The sequence below is a fragment of the Atractosteus spatula genome (genome assembly GCF_055471065.1).
Source record: "Atractosteus spatula isolate fAtrSpa1 chromosome 11 unlocalized genomic scaffold, fAtrSpa1.hap1 SUPER_11_unloc_1, whole genome shotgun sequence".
Classification (NCBI taxonomy): Eukaryota; Metazoa; Chordata; class Actinopteri; order Semionotiformes; family Lepisosteidae; genus Atractosteus; species Atractosteus spatula.
This window is the reverse complement of record NW_028296630.1, coordinates 451,465-465,135: the sequence shown is the minus strand read 5'-3', so window position 1 is coordinate 465,135 and position 13,671 is coordinate 451,465. Positions and strand designations below refer to the sequence as shown.

Genomic DNA, 13,671 nt, shown 5'->3' with positions numbered 1-13,671 from the left:
GGACAAAGGAACTGGTAGTAGATTTCAGGAGGAAAAAGGTCAAACCTACTCCTGTCTACATCCATGGGAGTGGCGTGGAGATGGTGGACTCGTACAAGTACCTGGGAGTGCACATCGACGATAGACTGGAATGGTCTAAGAACATCGAGGCCATCTATAAGAAGGGACAGAGCCGACTCTACTTCTTGAGGAGGCTCAGGTCCTTCAATGTGTGTAGTAAGATGCTACACATGTTCTATCAGTCGGTGGTAGCGAGTGCCATTTTCTACGCAGTGGTGTGCTGGGGCTCTGGGATTAGAGCAGTAGATTCCAAAAGGCTGAACAAGCTCATCAGGAGAGCAAGCTCTGCCATTGGGTTTGACCTGGACTCCTTGGAGGTAGTGGCTGAGAGGAGAATGATGTCCAAACTAGTGGCCATCATGGACAACTTCTCCCATCCCCTCTATGACAGGCTTGCAGGAATGAAGAGCACGTTCAGCAATAGACTGATTCATCCACGGTGCGACAGGGAGCGCTACAGGAGGTCATTCTTGCCGTCTGCCATAAGACTGTACAACGCATCCACCTTGCGTCTTGGCAGAGGCAAGATCGACAGTGACCTGTTTCTGGACTAAACACATCTACACATCTACTGCTACATCTGTTCTCTTTCTTTTTCCCGTTTACAACCACTTTTTGTGCAATATATGCCAGGGACCTGTGCAATACATTTATATTTATATCTATAGTTACATCTATATTTATATTCATATGTGTGATATGAGTGTGATACGATTTTCTGTGTACTGTTCTGTTCTAGTTTGTTCTTGTGCGTCCGGACTGTGAGTAACTCTTGTATTGTATTGTATGTATTGTACTATTATTATATAATTCGTTACACTGTGGCTGTGTTGTGTGTGTTAAGCTGCTGTTGCACTGCAATTTCCCTCACGGGATCAATAAAGTATCTATCTATCTATATAAGTGACAAGTAATAGGTTTATTCCATGACGAAAAGAGAAGAGAGAAAACACAACGTTTCAGCTGTGAAGCCTTCTTCAGGTGTGCAGGTGTGCCTTCTTCTTTAGCACACCTGAAGAAGGCTTCACAGCCGAAACGTGTTTCTCTCTTCTCTTTTCAGCATGGAATAAACCTATTACTTGCTCCTTTGAAGACTACACATGCTGACGCAGCTATCCACCTGAACTACTTGCACATATACAGTAAGTGTTTGCAAGTCTGTATCTATATATTCCTGGTAATATGCTTCTATTTATGTAGTAAGAAAGCAATCAGAAGAACTTTTTATAAAGTATTCTTGGTAAAACTCATCAAATCATCTCACTTTTAAATAACTTAAAAAAGTTGCCTGATCACTTTCTTCTTGCTACTCTTTTGATAAAGAGGTATTGTTGTTTTTTTTAGGATAATGAAATCATTGTGAGAAAGATGTTTTAAAGAATTCTACAGGATATTTTAGCAAGTTAGCGAGATAACACTAGTAAGGACCCTGATAATTAGATACTAGTTATTTTTGTTTGGAAGTGTATCTTAGCATTTCAGAGAACAGCACAGCATGGCATAGAAAGTGATGCATTTGTATCACTATATTACGAATATTCTTTCAAATCATAATCAATTTTTCTATATTAAACTATAATAAAAATTCTATAATAAAATCAGTATAAAATTAACACGGATTTATTGTTTATTAGATTTAATGTCTGCTAAAGACTTATAATTATTAATTATAAAAGACCGTGTTATGGCAACTAGAATTTCGAAAGTAGTGGAGTATAAGTGGCTCAGCACTGGGAATACACGTTCTTTGATGGGCTGGAAAAGTCCTGTACATCACTGTGTAGGGTCAATAGGTGTATGACTGTGTAAGAGAGGTTGGACAAACCTGGGGTCAAAGGTCATGGGCGTGAGCAGAAATGTAAAGATAAAATGGCCAATTCTAATTTGGGTGGGTATAAAATTATTATTATTATTATTACTATTACTACTACTACTACTACTTACCAGGCAGCACAGTAGTACAGTGGTTAGCATTGCTACCTTACAGCACTGGGGCCCTGGGCTTGATTTTGGACTCAGGATGCCATCTGTGAAGTCTTTTCTCCCAGGGTTTCCTCTGGGTGCTCCGGTTTCCTCCCCCAGTCCAAAAATATACTGGTTGGCTCATTGGCTTCTGAGAAAAGATTAACTCTAGTGTGCGCTTCAGTGTCTGTATCTGCCCTGCGATTAAGTGGCTTCTTGTCCAGGGTGTCACCTTCCTTGTGCCCATTGCTTCCAGGGATACAAACATCAGTATCATCTTTATCATTGCCACTACTAAATTAAACACAATGTACCTCACAACTGGCAGCCCACTAAAGCTCAGCAGCTGTGAGCCTGGTCAGTATCTGGATGGGAGACCTCCTGGGAAAACTAAGGTTGCTGCTGGAAGAGGTGTAAGTGGGGCCAGCAGGGGGTGCTCACCCTGCAGTCTATGTGAGTCCTAATGCCCCAGTATAGTGACGGGGACACTATACTTTAAAAAGGCACTGTCCTTCGGATGAGACATAAAACCGAGGTCCTGACTCTCTGTGGTCATTGAAAATCCCAGGGCGTTTCTCGAAAAGAGTATAGGTGTTACCCCAGCATCCTGGGCAAATTTCCCATTGGCCCTTACCAGTCATGGCCTCCTAAGAATCCCCATCTTTGAATTGGCTTCATTATTCCACTCTCCTCCCCACTAAATAGCTGGTGTGGGGTGAGTGTTCTGTGTACACTTTGGCTTCACATTGGTGGTGGTGGTGGACGAGAGTCCCCAATACCTGGAAAGAGCTTTGAGTGGAGTGTCCAGAAAAGCACTATAAAAGTGTAAGGAATTATTATTATTATTATTATTGACCTTTTCAAAGTACTGTGTTAACAGTAATAACTTGCAATCCATCATCTACTGACTCTTCATAAATCGATAACTGCTGTTCATTGTAAGTATGAATGAATAGAATGTGATCTGTTATCTCGGTGTGTTGTAATATCTCTTTGTGTGTCCACACAGGAGTCCTACACTTTGACCAGACTCAGGGTTTCTGGCTCAGTCACAGTGTCCCCCACTTCCCTCCATTCCCAGAAAGGGGGTACAGCTGGCCGTCCTCGGGGAAACTGAACGGCCGGACCACGCTCTGTATCACTTACAAATCTACACAATTCCCTCAGATAGGTGCGCAACATAGGGAAGCTAGCATTATGCTAATAGCAAAATACCATTTTATTTTTATTTGTATTGCTCAGTTCAAATTGAAAGAGACGACAATGCGAGGCCATTTACCAGATTCAATATTTGTTGGGCCGGATTTTTGTTTTTGTTTTTTAACCGTGAGCCGAGCCATAGAATGGAATGTGTGGGGTAAATTGAATGTGTAGTCCTTGCTTCATAGGACTGCAGACTTGTGCTGTAGCCCAGCACTACAATGGAATTATTGAGTGTGGCGGGTCTTCAGATATAGCAGGCAGTGTTAAGAAGCTGGGGAAATCCAAATTAACTGCTTCTGCATCAGAAAACTTAATGTCTCTCTTCTCAATGGAGAACACAATTTCCCCTTCTAGCTTCTTTGTCTCCTTATTCCACAGAAGATGGTTTGTAGTGTTACCTTCCTCAGTTTTGTATTTATTGATTTTAATCATACAAAAATGAACAGTTTATTTTTCCTCACAGTTCAGTGACATGAAGGTATGAAAAAATAAAACCGAAGCCCTCCAGCACCTCTGTGGGCTGTGGGTGTTCCGGCCCGGGTATAATGGTTACTGTTGTAACAACATAAGGTGTTTGCATTGCAAGTGAGAGGATGCGATTTAGCCAACAATAAAGTTGTTTTCCTTTCTTTTTCCTCAGCCGAGCAGCTGTTGTATTATAACCCCCGCGTGTACAACTGCTCCTTGCCTGAAGTCTTTCGCCACGAACTGCCCAGAATGAGCTGCATTTGCGAGGGCTCTGTAAAGCCCTGGGTGCAGGGAAGGAGGATGGGGAAACTGCTGTCAGCTCGGGGAGAAACCTTCCTCAGCCTTGCCAAGTCTCGCTTCTTTGTGGATGGTGAGAGTGGTTTTCTTTTAAAACCACGCAGACTGTACAAAAAGATCTGTGATGAAACACCAACTACAATCTGACATATCAGCTGTCCTTATCAAAGGTTCTGTACCAGGATATGCATTTGGAATCTTTTTCCTGGAATTGAGCATTTGTTTGGTCACGTAGGTTTCCCATTGATTCTGGAGCTGGTTAAAGTTCAGAAACCTTCCTGGACAGCACTGATTTTCATTCTGCACTGAGGAGAAGAGTCGGATAAAAACAGTCGACTCCGACTCTCGAAACGTCCAGAAATACATTCACATTTAAAGATGTTGAAATACTCCATGGTAGTTATGCTTACGTTCCAGTGATTTGCAATTCACCAGTGTGGACAAGTGGCCCCTTTGAACTTACTCAGATTTAATGTGTTGTCTTAGCGATGTATTACAGTCTTCTGTCCTTGCAGTCGTCTGTTGCCAGGCCACTGCCAAATGCATATTCATTTTTAGCACGTATTCTCTTCTTTATGGAAGTGTGGAGGCAACCCAAGTAAATGCACTTTTAAGTCCTAAAAACAAGCTAGCTAAATTCCCTTTGAATTCCTGTGCTCTCACATTAAAAGTGTGGCTTGGCTGTCTTGAGAAGCATGACAGAGACTTCCATCACCTTTCACAGGCCAGAAAATTGCCCAGATTTTGCTCCTATTAAAAACATAGCTCAGTCCTGCACACCTTACTGTCATCACAACCTCTGCTGCAATTGTTATTGTAAAGATTGCAAATCCTGTAAAGCAATGCGACTGCAAGATGCTACAGATATTTCAGAACCAGTGAGATACTGTACATGCAACTTCCTGGTCATAGTTTTTACTCTTTACAGCATGATGACGGGCTTTGCTTATATTTTGGCCAGTGGTTGCATGTACAGGTTTGCAAAAGGCCGCACATTGTTAAGAGCCAAACATGAAAATGACAAAAGAAGAACGAGACAAATTACATTTCTTCATCCCAGACAAACATTAAAAATAAAATGCAGACAGCGAAAAGGGAAAACAATTTGGTCTTGACTTTATTCAAAGCTATCCATTACATGGTACAATGAGTTTATATAATGGTATATTAGCCACCAATATAATACATAAACTGAAACAAACTTTTCAGATTTGGCAAAAAACAATCTTAGTTTGATCATTTTTAACTAAGCTTAGTTAAATATCAATTTCAGATTAGATGCAATAATAAGATCAGAATGGAAAAATATTTAAACCATACAGTATATGTGTCTGTTTTCATAATCTTGCAATAACATAAAACATCATATTCGATAGTATATCACCAGCAATAAACTGCAAAGTGTGTAATATTGCTAGAAGCAGAATACATCCCAAGAAAACAAGACCTAGGTCCAAAATAATCATTTAACAGAGTTCGCATAGTTTTGAGATGAAAAATCCACTCCACCTACAGTGAATCATCCATCAGTCTTCTAACCACTTTATCCACTATAAAGTCACTGGGGAGCCAGAGCCTATCCCAGCAAGCAAAGGGGAAAAGGCAGGATATACACTGGACAGGATGCCAGGACATCACAGTGCACACAGAGACAAAAACACACAGCACTTACCCAAGAGTCCATTTTCCCAAAAGCCAATTAACCCAACTAGTCTGTTGTTTTTGGACTGTGGGACCAAAAACTGGAGCACCCAGAGGAAACCCCTGCAAACACGGGGAGAACATACAAACTGCACATTGTAGTTCACATCTGTAGGGCAGAAACACATGTTGCGCTTCTAAAACTGTCTTGCTACAAGGGCTTTCCAATCACTACCAGTAGCTCTTTTATGTTGTTCTGTTGTGATTGTTATCAAAACATAAAAAGTTCTGAAAGAACTCAATTGGAAAACAAAGCACTGAAAACCGTTTAGTAAGGGGAAATGTTTCATTATACAATGTGAAAATGGCAGTAAAATTAAATTCCAGACCGGTAAGAGCTTTTTTTTTACTTTTCACAGAGTGTTTCCTTTCTCTTTAAACCAAGAAAGAGCCCTGTCTGGAGAGCCATTGTAGATGCTGTTAAATGCCTTATATTTCTACTTTGTTGACATACTTGAGGGTTGTCTTTTACAGACATCTACACTGGTTGGGCTGCTCAAGTTTTAAAGACTACTCTGTTGATGGAAACCTGGCAAACGAAAAGAGCATGAACTGCCTTCGAACTGCTCCCTTCCTGAACACGTTTTAAATATCAAAAGAATTAAACTGCCGGGACCTGTGGAGTTCTGGTCTCACTTTGATCATGCCAAGTGGTGTGTATCCCAGGAGTATGGAGACCAGTGGATCTGCACTGGAGATCTAAACAGAGAGGACTGCCAGCAGTGGAAAAGTGGAGGACTTATTTGCTCACAAAACCCTGTTATCTACCACGCTTTCAGGGGGGCTGTGTCCTGGTTTGTTAGGTGCAGAGACATGTTTAAACTGTAAGAGGGGGAATGTTTGACCCTGTTGTTGCAATTCAGTTACGCTGACTCTTTCTGTATCTATCTGTTGCAGATGCAGAGCAGTGTTAATTGCGCTCAGGTTTAGCAAATGCCGCTTGATATTTTGAAGCTAATGTTTGCTGAAAAGCAAGAAAAAAAGTTGCTCAAATGCAAATGTGCTTCTTTCCAGAACAACTAAAATGTATAGGTTTAAACATGGGTTGATGGCTAACACAAAAGAAGAAACACCCAACGACTGCAATTATCAATCCATTCATCTATTATCAGAAAGCAGCTTTTTTTCCTGTGAAGTGTAGTGGCAAAGCTCTTCATTTAAAATAAGAGGACACTGGTTGTAAATGTCAATCAGAATTAAGTTGCGCAAATGTTTTTTCTTTATAGGTTTGGTTGGGTTCCCACCAGCAGTTCTGTGAAATCTTTCCTCATTTTGTGCTTTTGTCTTCTGTTGTGCGAATCCCATCTATAGCCAATAAATGATGGTGCTCGCAGCTCTGAATATATTAAGATTAGTGGAATTCCTGGTCTACCAGCACTCTTTTGTTGTGTGCATCTAATCTATAATCAATAAGTTAAGATAACAGCATATTATTTGCTGAGGTACGCAGATATTCCTGACTTCCATTGTTGGTGGAGCTGGGTCATATTTGCCTGGGAAAAAATGTGCACAACATGATTTCTTCTAAAAAAACGTTTCTACTAGCATCTTGTGCTGTGTTCCTCAAATGTCTTATTTTTCCTGTTGGCACTGTTTTTCTTCCCGTTTTCTTCTACCACCTTACAGTGCGCTCACAAATTATTGTCACCCTTAATGAAGAACAAAAAACCCCATATAAAATAAACAGCACAGATACTGGGTAAACTAGTGAAAAACACTGATTTTATTTTCTCTCAAACATTTCTTAGTTGATTTTTAAATGGTGTGTTTAGGATCATTGTCATGCTGGGAGGTCCACCAGAGACCAAATTATGCTGTAGCTTTTTGGCATAGGCAGCCAGATTTTTGCCCAGAATATCCTGATATTTAGTAGAGATCATGATACCTTTGTCCTTAACAAGGGCCCCAGTGGCATCACAACCACCCCACAACATCAATGTTCCACCCCCATATTTCACAGTGAATATACTTTTTTTCGTGTGAGTATGCATCCCTCTCCAACGCCAAACATACTGGTGGTGTGAGTGGCCACACACTTCAATTTTGGTCTCACCTGACCATAGCACCGGGTTCTAGTCAAAGTCCCAATGGCATTTAGCAAACTCCAGACACTTCAGTTTGTTTCTTGTTATCAATTCCTTCTGGCAACCCTTCCAAACAGCTTTTTGGCATGGATGTACCATCTAATTATTGATTTGGAGACTCAAGGACTCCAAGATGCAACCAGACTCTGCAGTTCTCCAGCTGTGACCCTTGGATTCTTTACCATTTGTGAAGATCAATACTAATTTGTCTCTTAATTTGTCACTTCTTTGCCTTTCCCCATGGTGGTGGATGGCCAAAGTTTTTATTATGAGTGTTTACCTCTTTTTATACCCTGGTGAAACAGCAAGTCCAGAAAATGTTCCTTTTGACTGAGTTATATTTAAAAAACCATAAATTCATTTCAGATTTTATTTTGTTCAGTTTTCTTAAAGAAAAGTGGGGGATCTAATAATTTTGACATTAATGTTTCTGGAAAAAACATGTATTACTCATTTTCAACATTTGTTTTGAAATAATTCCCATTGTCTGGGCATAAGATAGACTCATTATCTGTGCTGTGTATTTTATACAGCTTGTTTTGTTCAACTTTATCAAGGGTGCCAATAATTCTTGAGCCCACTATACCTGCTTAGATAAATAGAATCACTATTACACACAAAGAAAAACACTCAAAACACTAACTTCTGTTCTTGGAAGTATAGTGTTCAGTCCAATTTTAATGCATCACTGATATTTGAAGAAAGTGAAAACCGCTTTGCACTGTTTGGAGATGATTGCTAAGATCATCCAGGTGGATGCTGCACATTGGTGGTGGCGGAGGGGAGTCCCCATTACCTGTAAAGTGCAATATAAGTGTAAGCAATTAATTACTGAGCTTAATTTTGTGGGTCTGTATAAACAAAATTGCAAGTAGGATCAGATTTCAAATATTGGTCTGACAAAGTGTAAACCCAGAAAAAACTCCCCTTATGCAAAACTGGGTGAAGGGACTTATACCTTGATCACAACTGCTTCCTCAATGTGCGGTTTTAAACTTCCAATTTTGATAAAGTTCTAGCCCAGGAATGTTAAAAGGTTACAAGCGAGAGAAAGATATTCTGCCCATCTTTTCTGTTTGGTTGATAGTAACTATTGATAAAAGATTCTTTGTAGCAACGAGTCCACATTCTCAGTTCTTTTCAGGATTTTGAATACTCAAGTCTCCACATCTTCAATCCTCCAGCCAAAAGTGATAAAGTTGTTTTAACCTCTCAGTTTACAACACAATACTGTACCTTTCAATGTGGGAGTTATTCTGGTTTCTCTTCCTTAGACTGTTTCCAATGTCAATTATTGTAATGCTCTTTTAATATAAGGACTCCTACATTTTATCTTTAGCTTTCCAATATGCCCATTTCTAATATACAATGAAGTCATTGTTCTCTGTATTAAAAAACAATATGAATACAAGCTAATAAAGGAAGACTGAAATAGCGGTTTGAGACAAGCCAGCCTCTTCAGACCTCATTAGGCCCCAGCATATGGACAAGCCACAACAGAAAGGAAATACTGCAGAAAAAAGTTAAGTCACAAGCTGCCCCACCACCACCAACAACAACAAAATCCTCCCATAGAACTATTTATAAACTGTACCAAACCTAGGCTAATTGACACCATGTGAGAATGTGCCTCTCACCCTTAACTAATTTGCTAATTCACCCCCACGTGGGTCTATGTACACATGATTGAGGCCTGAACCCCCTCAGCTGAAACTAGTGCATCAACACTGCTGACCCACCACACTGTTGTAATTGAGAGCGTCCTTAAATAGAGGTGAAATGTGCTCTCACTGTCCTATTCAAATTCTTTGGTTCCTGAAATGAATAGTAGCACAGATGTAAAGAAAGAACAACTGGATACAGCAATCGCTCAGCAGGTCTTTTTAAGCCTATGTGAGTTGCACTGATCGGGCAAAATCACTGTCCATGCTCATATGTCCTCGTATGTCGGGAGTTAGGACACAGAATTTTTATTTTTATTGAATTAAAACCCTGTTGTGGTGAAAGAACATCAAGACTGTTATAAAATGAACACTCATTGATATGTTATTGCGTTTCACAAATGTAACAATAGCACTTTGTGATGATATTATTTTAAACTGCTTTAATGATGTCAAAATAATCAAAGTACCTAACTGAGAAATTCTGCTCTAGGTCATAGTCTGATTTACAGTGTCCTTTCACGTATCTAATACTGGATATACCGGTAGTTCTGGACTTAAAAATTAGAAAATGACTATGGGATGGCTTTATTGGAAATCTCTCAAGAATTCACATACACTTTTACCTTTGTTTGTTGGGAATGAAAGCATAATAGAAAATGCTGAATGTCCATTTAATGACTGATCGCATAGCACTACATCCATATTGCACTACAATAAATTACACATTAATCCAAGAAAGAACTGCACTGTAACTTATAGACCATAAATAGACTTAAATAGACCATAAATGCTGTGAATGAAGTGAAGTGTGAACTGAAATGTCTTTCTTCACCAAATATTACTTTGTCTTGTGTGCCAGCCTTAAGCATGAGATACAATACAAGCTGGAAAGGTTTGACTCAACATGAATACATTTGTTACTACATGCAAATTTGTCTTGAAAGTTAAGCTTCTAGGTTTGAAAAAATGATGGGCACTTTATAATGAAGGAAAACAGTTTGGTACTGATTTATTATTGCATTTTTCTGTAAAATTCGATGGTTTGATTGTAGGCAATTGAGAAGGACAAACCAGATTTCTTGAGCCCTTGTTTCCATTAGGATGCCGTTTGGATGCTGCTGATCTGGCCGCTGATGATATTTGTACACAGTGGGCTCACTGCTGGTGCAGCCGTGTCCTGCAGGAACGAGCAGGGGGAGTCTGTGGACTGGTGAGTGGTTTTTCTGCCTTTACTAATTCCCCAGTATACATGCAACAGCAAAGAGGTGTAAATTGTAATAAACAGTAGATGGACACATTCTTTCATTGCGTGTATTAAACATTACAATTTAGAATAAATAAAAGCTGAAAAAAGAGAATCAGCTTAAAGCATGTGTGTCCAGCTATAGTTCTGGATGCCATGATCCAGCAGATCTCAGGTTGCTTTGGCCGTATCCCAATATGCAAGGGCTTAGGGTGTTTCATTTCTAAATTTGTCACAAGGGTGCTCACCAGCACCGCCAATGCAGACTTCTCTGAAGTCCGCATTGGAGTGGACTCCGCTGAAGGGAATTACCCCCAATTGCTCGCGGAATGGTGACGTTCCACATTCTAACGTATCAAGGCGGAGAGAAGTTGCCATGGAGAATACAATATTCACGTATTAGCAAAATGGAACTTTTTTTAAGTTTTAGAACTCATAATATTGTAACGCATACGGCCACCATTGGTTGTGAGAGCCGGCTTACCAGCGCGGTGACGTCACCGCCCTTCCCTGTGAATAGCAGGGACCGCAGCCGCCGGGCTGATGGGAGATTTCCCTTTAGTTCAGCTGGCTGGGTCCCTGTTGAGTGACGCCGGAGGCCCGGGTTCCAGTCCCCGATGGTGGGGGTTCGACCTGAGGCGGCAGAGGAGAGGGCGCATACCCACGTGAACACCGGAGCGCTACAATTTTTTTGAAAAAACAAACTTCATTAGGCTACTTTAGATTCAAACTGTATGTATTCTACGTACAAAGTTTTGACATAAAGCTTTTATTTCATCACCCCCATTTCGACTGATGTATATTTATTCATTTACCTGCTTTGTATTTTGTACACAGAGTATTTATTTCGTATTTAATAGTACAAGCTTTGAGGTATAGCCAAGTTTACCTTATTTAGTTGAATGAAAGCGTTATGTTCCTCGTACTGTCATTTTTGTACTGGGACAGACGATATGAAATGTATTTAATGGTACACAGCTTGGAATAAGCAGCGATATTGCCAGTGATTCCTTAGTTTACTTCGCCTGTTATGAATCGAGGTTAAGTTTTCAACATGAATGAACACAGTGTCACTACATTTGTACAGGAATTGACGAGATAAAATTCAATTTAATCAAACTGCAAGCGGACAACGAAAAAATTAACAGCCGACTTGGATTTCGACCCTCCTGAGCCGTGTGACAAAACAGTGACATCACGCGAGGGTGCTTTTTACCTTTTTGTACTAGTGCGCCCTTTAATACTGGCGCACTTGAAGTCCACACTTGCGCTACATCACAGAAGTGCGGACTTGTAGAAATGGCTTAGGGCGCAGGTCGAGAACTGGGACATGGCTTTTATCTCTGAAGCACCCAGAGATTTGGGGAAGGACATTAAACCGTTGTGGCTAAGCAAATAATTAGATTATTGGGAGGTAAGAGCCGAGTTGGAATTGAAGATTCATTTAACTGGTGAATAATTAAATACTGGAGTCACACCTGAAGAAGGCTCCACGTTGTGTTCTCTTTCTTCTTTTTTTCAGCATGGAATAAACCTATTACTTGTTCCTTTGCAGCCTACTCATGCTGACGCAGCTACCCACCTGAACTATCAATGTAACATTACTTTTTCACAACAATTTTATTATCAGAGAACAGATTATTTGATCAGAAATAGTTCCAGTTTCCTGTTTGATTGTTGTACTGTCTTTTGATTGTTTGAATCTTAATTTATGCATTTGTACACTTACGTTTTAAGTTGCTTTAAAAATAATGAGGTAGTGAACACCCCACCTACCTTGACAGGTAACAAACTCTTTGTTTTGTTTTTCTCACATAAAAATGTAGGAGAAAAATGTTTGACACTTCCAATTTTTGTTTAACCTGTTATTAACATTGACACATTTAGCCAATTTCCTCCTCCTTAAACATTTGTTATATCTCTGCAGCAGAACATAGCAGGAGCCTGGTTCAGGTCTTAAATTGAAGGTAACCCCCTTGGCTTTGAGTGTGAACAGTCAAATTTCTTATATTTCTTAATGTGTCCACTCAGCAGACAAACATATGAAAAAAACCCCCAAAAAACAGCAGGCGAAAATGTTTTTTTGGTCTTCAGAGGTCAGATTTTTCAACTATATGCATGTCAAGGGCCTGGGAATGATTTGAAAACCTTGTTCTAGGTGACTACTAGCTTGGATACAAATCTGGGAAAAATTGATCAATTAGAAAAAATTCTACATCATGTTTTGTGAAGACTGAACCTGGAATGAAATTTCACGCCTATAATAAAAAATCATAAAAATATTGAAAATAAGAATAATAACCATTGCAATTGCTATAAAAACCATTAGACACTGCTAGAGAGCCTTTATCTGCTGTTATGCAATGGAAAAAAACCTCAGAGTTGCCTTCTGCTGTGAAAAAAAGGAGCACTGATAAGAAACTGATTGATTACCCCTTCTGAGTCAATGATTGACAGCTAAAAGGCAGGCAGAATGCAGCTGGAGGCTTCTAGAGGAAGCCTTACCCCCTAAGGGCTCTGAATGGCTGAAAATACAATGAATGACAGTGGTTTTTACCAATCAGATCGCCTTAGTTCTAGCGGTCGTTCTTCAAACATTTACTACGAAGTCAATAACCTTCAAGAGTTAAACTGGAGATAAACTAGTCTGGGTTATTTTGGATATATATCATGCTTCAGAATAAGGTAAAAACATGGAATATATATACTGTATATATACGCTGGTTTTTGCTTTTGCTGTTTTGTTGGTAAAAATGTATGATATTGACATGCTGTGCTAGCCGGGTGTTTTTATTGGGATTCTGCTAGTTCATTAATTTATTGGTTTATTGCATAACAGTGTCATATCTGTGGAAACAAACTTTATGGTTTTGTTGTGATGATATTGGAGAATACGTGCATGTGAGAAAATTTGTGGAGCAGTTAAAAAAAATGTTGTTTATCTTGCGTTTATCTTAAAAATAAAAAGTGTCATCTGGGGGGACAGCCG

At 39.7% G+C, this 13,671-nt stretch overlaps 1 pseudogene; it reads left to right on the top strand.

The window, feature by feature from the left end:
• The first annotated feature begins 1,929 nt into the window (after positions 1–1,929).
• On the top strand, positions 1,930–6,519 carry LOC148811442 (deoxyribonuclease-2-beta-like; annotated as a pseudogene).
• The last annotated feature ends 7,152 nt before the right edge of the window (positions 6,520–13,671 follow it).